This window comes from Lissotriton helveticus, chromosome 7, assembly GCF_964261635.1.
Source record: "Lissotriton helveticus chromosome 7, aLisHel1.1, whole genome shotgun sequence".
In the NCBI taxonomy this organism is placed as follows: Eukaryota; Metazoa; Chordata; class Amphibia; order Caudata; family Salamandridae; genus Lissotriton; species Lissotriton helveticus.
This window is the reverse complement of record NC_136068.1, coordinates 68871739-68878987: the sequence shown is the minus strand read 5'-3', so window position 1 is coordinate 68878987 and position 7249 is coordinate 68871739. Positions and strand designations below refer to the sequence as shown.

The 7249-nt window shown below is 36.2% G+C and overlaps 1 long non-coding RNA gene across 1 annotated transcript in view; it reads right to left on the bottom strand.

Annotated features, from left to right (window-relative positions):
• Nucleotides 1–5562: 5562 nt before the first annotated feature.
• LOC144768079 (uncharacterized) overlaps nucleotides 5563–7249 on the bottom strand; it is a 31748-nt gene continuing 30061 nt past the window's right edge. Inside the window, exon 3 of the long non-coding RNA XR_013598464.1 lies at nucleotides 5563–7088. This is a non-coding gene — a long non-coding RNA (uncharacterized LOC144768079). The remainder of the gene's footprint in view (nucleotides 7089–7249) is intronic.

Genomic DNA, 7249 nt, shown 5'->3' with positions numbered 1-7249 from the left:
TCGCATAATCATTGTTAGCCTATTTTGGCCATTTCTGGCATACCGTAAACTTTATAAGAGGCTGAGTGTTCCTTGTGACTCTGGGACTCTGGGCAACACCACCACTGCCCATTCTCTATCCCAGGACAGTCAGTGTATGGAGGACTTGCTGAGAAGTCAGCTTTCAACCAAGATGTTGACGGACAGGCAAAACATTTGCTTTTTTAAATGAGTAATCCTGGGTAGATAGAGAAGAAAGCAAAAAGAACTGAATCCTATTCTCAACTCAGTGACAATACGCCACAAGCCATGTTGCGTCATGCGCTTCGGCAAAGACTGCAATGGCACATATCATGTTTTTGAGCAGCAGGTGTTTGCTCGGTTTGCAAAAGCGCCATGTAATGGAAAATACAATACTTATAGGTAGCAGGGGTTGAACGTATTAATAATGCCAGCATTTGTAATGCACGCAGCTACCCCTGGAGGGGTGTACTGGCCCTGGGGGCCGTCAGGAAGATTAAGAAGGTTATTGCCCTGAGTCACAGGGTGCTGGGCTAACCTGCCACCGGCGCCAGGGATCGAACCGTGAACCCATGGTCGAGAGTCAGGCACCCTGGCCGCTGCATCACACTTCTTCAACGTATGGGATTTGATGCACGATTTAGGGATGTTGTGAGGAAGCACGTTCCTTTCGTCTGCCCTGAGGAAGCGACAGTTTTGCGTTTGTGCATGCGTCATATTATTACGAAATAGAGAAGTGAAGCATTGTCATTGACGGTTTCTGAAATACTTAATAAAACACTGCATTTTTCCCATACGTGAAGGTCAAGAAAACTCATATCCTCTGTACCTTCAGCTCCAGAAAAGCCCAGATAATATTCTGGGTAGAGCTATTTAAAGCACATCAGTAGCACATGCATACTCTAGAGACCCAAATACTTAAATGTAACAATAACTCACCAGTAGACAAATACACCAAAATATAAAACACAGTCTTAGACAAGTAAGTCAGAATGTAAATATTCTAACAAGCAAAAATATCAACAAAAATACCAAAATCTCCAATAAACACATCATATTATTAATGCATCAACCTAACAAATGAAATAATAGACAAGTACACTAAAATATAAATAGACAAACATCCAAATACCAACAGAAAAGTACACCAACATACAAAACCACCAATATACTTAAATACAAACACACCAATAGATGAATACAACAAAATACAGTTCAAATATACTAGCTTACAATTACATCAACATATAAATACAACAAACAAATACACTATTAGACAAACAGACGTTGAAACATCCCCACAAGCAAATAAATTAAAGCAAACACCAACCTTCAAACACACCAATAAACACGCCAAAATACTAATACAACATCAAATACACCAATAAATACATCCCAAGAGTGCACATCACCAATACACCAACAGATGAATAACCAAAAGGTTCAGCTCAAACATACCAATATACAATCTTACCAATATACAAGTACGACAAACAAATATACTAACATTCAAATGTTCCAACAAATACACAAAAATGAAAATACACCACTATTCAGATACACCAACGTACTGTATACCCTGTGCAGAAACTGTCATTGGGAATTGTCATTGTGGTGGCCCCACTGAAATATGCCAAATTTGTCCCGGTGTAATTTGCCAACACCCGGGCTCATTGTGGATCACCAGCTTGCTAATTGCTTTTCACTTCAAGCAGCAAGCAACATGCTGGGGATGAAGAGGTTTATTATTTTGCTTCTTGCTGAGGAACACAAAAAGCCTCACTTAAAAGGCCATCACCCCTCTTTTTGATGGAGTCTCAGTCTTGCTGGGAGATACATGGACCTGTAGTATGTCAATATTATTAGCATTTATCTTTAATGTTAGGTAGCCTCTTTTGTATATCCCTTTATATGCTATGTAGCCTTTTGAATGTGTTTATGTTCCATGTTCCAATTGAGAGTTGTAATGGAATGTAGTATGTTCCACATAATGTCAGTTTCCATCCTACAGCTGATCTTACCAGACGTGATCTTTTACTGGAATAAACTTGTTATCTTCAACTTACTTTTGGAATTTATTCAGCCAAGAATACTACAATCTTTTGGCGACGGTTGAAATTTTTTTTTTACAATTCCATATTTCTACTATTTACTCTGGAAAATCTTATTTTTTTTCAAACTGGAAATTACTTTGTGACCTCATCAACATTTCTTCAACAGCTGGTGGATTACGCTTTTCAAATTATTAATTACTCCATGAACTATTTCTGAAAAACATCGAGCGAACAGTGAGTAGATCGAGCGGTTTTACTTTTAACCAGTCTCTCTCTCACTTTTGTTTTCGTACCTTCATCTGATGGATATCGCGCATTTCAAGTTAATTGAACAGATTTTATGAGTAAACAATTTTTTTTCTTATTTTTTTCTTGCTCCTTACTCACCCGTTGTTTATTCTTGAATTCACTCTCTGGTTGTAACTCCGTTGCCGACTGCGCTGTTTCTTTTGTGTGCCCCGCAATGAGGATCTCTTGTGCATAGCAACGCTTCTATGGATACTGCTTTCGTCAGACGCTCTTCCTCGCGCCTGTGCAGTGTTTATTTTTAACTTCGGGATTCTTAGGTTATGCAACGTAACTCTATACGGCGAACGTGCCGCCATTTTAGATTTTTGTTTATTGTGAATACTTCAACAAATTATTCTTCGAGCACATTTGGACACTTCAAAACAGTTTTATTGTCACTACTGGTACTACAATATTCCTTATAACTTCATCGCAAGTAAGTTGAATTGGAACAGTTTTATTTTTACTTATTCTACTGCAATAATATTTACCTTTTCATTCCAAGCAAGTCAAATTTCAAACTTTATGTAATACTTACTTTTATATATTATTACCTTGCTTTGGGAATTACTAAGAGTAACAATAATTCTACAGATAATTCAGCCACTACCTCTTTCTCTACTGCTTCAAATTCATCCTCACGTATCAACATCAATTTGAGCACTCCTAAAGAATTTCTAACAGCCCTAGGTGAACCTATCATTAAATGGACTAAATGGAAAGAATATTTTTTTAATTATATAGCTACCTTAGAATGTCGGTATTCTTTCTCATGAAAGAAAGAAAAGAATGCTTCTACACAGTCTTGGCCCCGAAGGGTTAAGAATATATAATCAAATGCACAAACCAGAGAGATCAGGCGATTTTATATTTTTTAAGCAGCTGTTTTAGATTTGACTGAACATTTTTTGCTTACTGTATGCATAGGAGTTACTAGATGTGCCTTCTTCAAAAGGAAACAACTTCAGCATGAAACTGTGGAAAAGTATGTTTCCCAATTAAAATTATTACCTGCACATTGTAAATTTGGGGTGCTACACAATGAACTTATTAGGGACCAAGTTGTTGTTTGCACAAGAAATAAGAGCATTCAAGATCGACTTTGGATTGAGGGTGAATCCAGTCTTAAAGATGTCATCACTCTTCTTAAAAAAAGCTGAACTTTCAGACAAAAGTTCCAAAGCACTATCTGATCAATCTGAATCTACTCCTACAGTTAACAAAATATCTGATTACAAGAAAAACAAAGAGCCTTCTAAAAAAGGAGCTAACAAGAATTTTCAAACAAAATCTTTCAATTACAAATCTTTCAACAAGCCTAAGTCTAATAAAAATGATATACCTACTTTTGCATGCTATCGTTGTGGTGACAAAAATCACAATGTAGGTTTCGAAAAATGTCTGTCTAGATCTACTAAGTGTTCAAATTGTGGCGTTTTAGGTCATTTTGCTAGAGTCTGCAAAAGGAAATCTATTCAGCGACCTAAGGTTACTTGTGTTACTGATAACGATTCATCGGACTACGACTCTGATTTGAACAATTCTGTTCCTAATTTTAATGAAAACAAACAATGCAATATTGTTTTAAATGTTGGTGATAATGAAAGAAGCAAACCTTTGTGCATTGTAAAGTTTGGTGGGATTCCTTTACAGGTTGCAGCAAATTTGGGCTCTCCTTTCACTATTATAGCTAAAAGTGTATGGGAAAAAGAATTGATTAATGATTTGGGACCACATTTAGAGCCTACTAATGTACTCCGAGAAAGTTTTACAGGTGACAAAGTTGATATGTTAGGTTATCGCTCATTAGTGTTCGAATTCAAAAACCGCACTGCTGTATGCAAATTGTATGTTGCTTCTGATGGTCCTTCCGCATTGGGTTGGAAAGATCAAAGATCTTTGCATATTATTTTGGATCCCAATAGTCCAGAACAAGTTCTGGTTGCTTGTGAAGGTGAGGACACAACACATTGGGTCCTTAAAGAATTCCCAAGTGTATTCTCAGGTAAATTGAAAGGTTTTTCTCATTGCATAAGATTTAAAGGTAATGCATTCCGAAAATACATAAAGTGCACAATATACCAGTCATTGTTTTTGACGGCTTTTTGCACTCCTTTTTGGTTGTTTTCGTTTTCACCGCATGCCATTTGGATTGGCATCTGCGGCTGCAGTATTTCAACGACTTATGTCACAATCTTTTGGAGATAAGCAAGGAGTCTTCTTCCAGCATGATATCCTTGTTATGGGAGAAATTCGCATCAACATGATTCTAGATTAAGGAACGTTTTAAGTGTCTTAAATGACAAATGTCTTACTGCTGAAATTTCAAAATGTAAATTCTCAGAGAAAAGTGCAGTGTATTTAGGACATGAGATTAGTGAACAGGGAATAAGACCCAAGACTAAATTAGTAAGAGCTATCTTAGATGCTCCTGCTCCTAAATCCAAAGATGACTTAAGATCATTTTTAGGTTTAGCTGTATTTTATTCCAAGTTCTTATCTAATTTTTTAGAAAAGACTCATTCCATGAGGAATCTTTTGATAAATAAAGTTCCTTTCATTTGGTCAGATGAATCTCAACAAGCCTTTCTCATGATTAAAAAAGCTATTTGTCGTGCTCCTAATCTCCAGGGTTTTGATCCTTGTGCTCATACATTATTAACTACTGATGCGAGTTCTAAGGGACTAGGAGCTGTTTTAACTCAAATTTCAGACAATAATCAAGAAGTTGTGATCGCTTTTGCTTCTAGATCTTTGACACCCACAGAGGAAAAGTATTCTGTGATTGAAAGGGAAACTTTAGCTGTAGTTTGGGGATTGGAGCATTTTAGAAAGTCATTTGGGGTAAAAGTTTTTGTGTAAGAACTGATCACAAACCGCTTACTAAATTACTCACTACAGAAGGTCTTAACAAAGCTACTGCCAGGCTTGCAAGACGGTATACAACCGTTACGACGCAACTTTTACTCCGCACTACCATTACAACGCGGGCATTACAACGCATGACATTACAACGCATTGCGCTGGGGGGCGCTCTAGGATAAGAGGTAAGTTTAATTTACTATCCAACACCTTCCCTAGGGTCCACGGGGACTGGAGTTAGAATAGTAAATTATACTTACCACTATCCAGCACCCCAAAGCGCTATGCGTTGTAACGGTATTCGTTGTAAATACCGCGTTGTAATGGTACGCGGAGTAAAAGTATGCGTTGTAACGTCATACATCCAGCGGATTTTTTTAGCAGGTTTTCCTTACCCATTATAGAATCTGATTGAAATTCTTGGAATGATTTTTCAGTTGCGAATGTTGCTTTCAATGACACGTTTATTAATAGTATTTCTCAGGAACAATGGTCTAAAAACTGATTCTGAGGACAGTGTTTTGTGTAATGTAAAGTCTAAAGTGGTAAATGGTTGGTGCACATTTGGTAAAAAAGACCTCAATGATGAATTGAGAGGTTTTTGGGAGGTCAGAGATAAACTCTCAATTTCAGATCATTTTCTCATCAGTGGAGACAAAATAATTCCTCCGTTATCTTTGAGAAATCAGATTATACATTTAGCCCATGAAGGTCATCCTGGTATTTCTCACAAAAAATCTAGGGTTAGGGACCAAAATTGGTGGCCAGGAATGGATAATAACAATGAAAGAGTTGTCAGATCAGGCATTAATTGTGAACTATCTGACAAATCAAAAAAAACTTTCAATCCACCATTAGGTGAAGTCACTTCTCCGAATCTTCCCTGGGAAGATTTAGCTATTGACATTATGGGTCCTGTTAACTGGTTTGATAATACTTTAAATTATATCATTGTCCTTGTTGATTTATTTTCTAAGTGGTTCGAATTAAAAATTGTTGACAAAGTAAACACCACTAATGTAATAGATTTCTTGGAACACATTTTTGTACAGGAAGGATGCCCATCATCCATTTTAACAGACAATGGTGTGCAGTTTAAGTCTAAAGAACTGCAAACTTGTCTTACTTCTAATGGTATCAAACATAAGTTGACACCACTTTATCATCCTTCTTGCAATGGTACTGTGGAAAGGCTTAATATAGTCATCAAAGGTACTGTACAATTATGTGTCAAATCAAAACTTTCTTGGGAAAGTGAATTTAAAAAAATGTTGTGGGCTTATAGGGTAACACCTCATCCTTCCTTAGGAAAAAGCCAATTTTCTCTCTTGAGATGAGGAATTCCATTATCTAAGACTAATCCTAATTGGATGAAAAGAAATAAAATGTCTTTTTATGATACGAGTTAAATTAGATCAAACCTTACTTCTTCACAAATTAAGAATAAAGTCTATCATGATACCAGACATGGTTCTAAACCTGTTAATCTGAATGTTGGTCAGTGGGTCTGTATTAAAAGTGCTAAAATAAATTCCAAGGGTCATAGCAAATTTAGCACTCCCAAACAAATTGCAAAAATTCATAATAATTCTGTAACATTAGATAATGGTGAAAAATGGCACATGAGTCGTTTAGCTTTAGCACATCCAAGTGATATGCATATGTTCAATGATATTGATTCTGTTCCAGTCTCAAAATCTCGTAGTCATTCTTGAAGTTTTGACAATGATGAAAGTGATAAATCTTTTCATGATTTACCTTCATATGCTACTGATAATGACCTTGTTATTGATAATGACATTGACAACAATGATACTGAAATCTTGGATAATGATGTTATTCCTCCTGGTAAAAAATCTTCTTTTGGAAGATCTGTGAGGAGACCTGTAAAGTACAAAGAATTTATATTTTATTAGCTTTACTGTTATTTTTTTTTTGTTAAAGGGGAAGGTATGTAGTATGTTAATATTATTAGCATTTATCTTTAATGTTATGTAGCCTCTTTTGTATATCCCTTTAAATGCTATGTAGCCTTTGAATGTGTT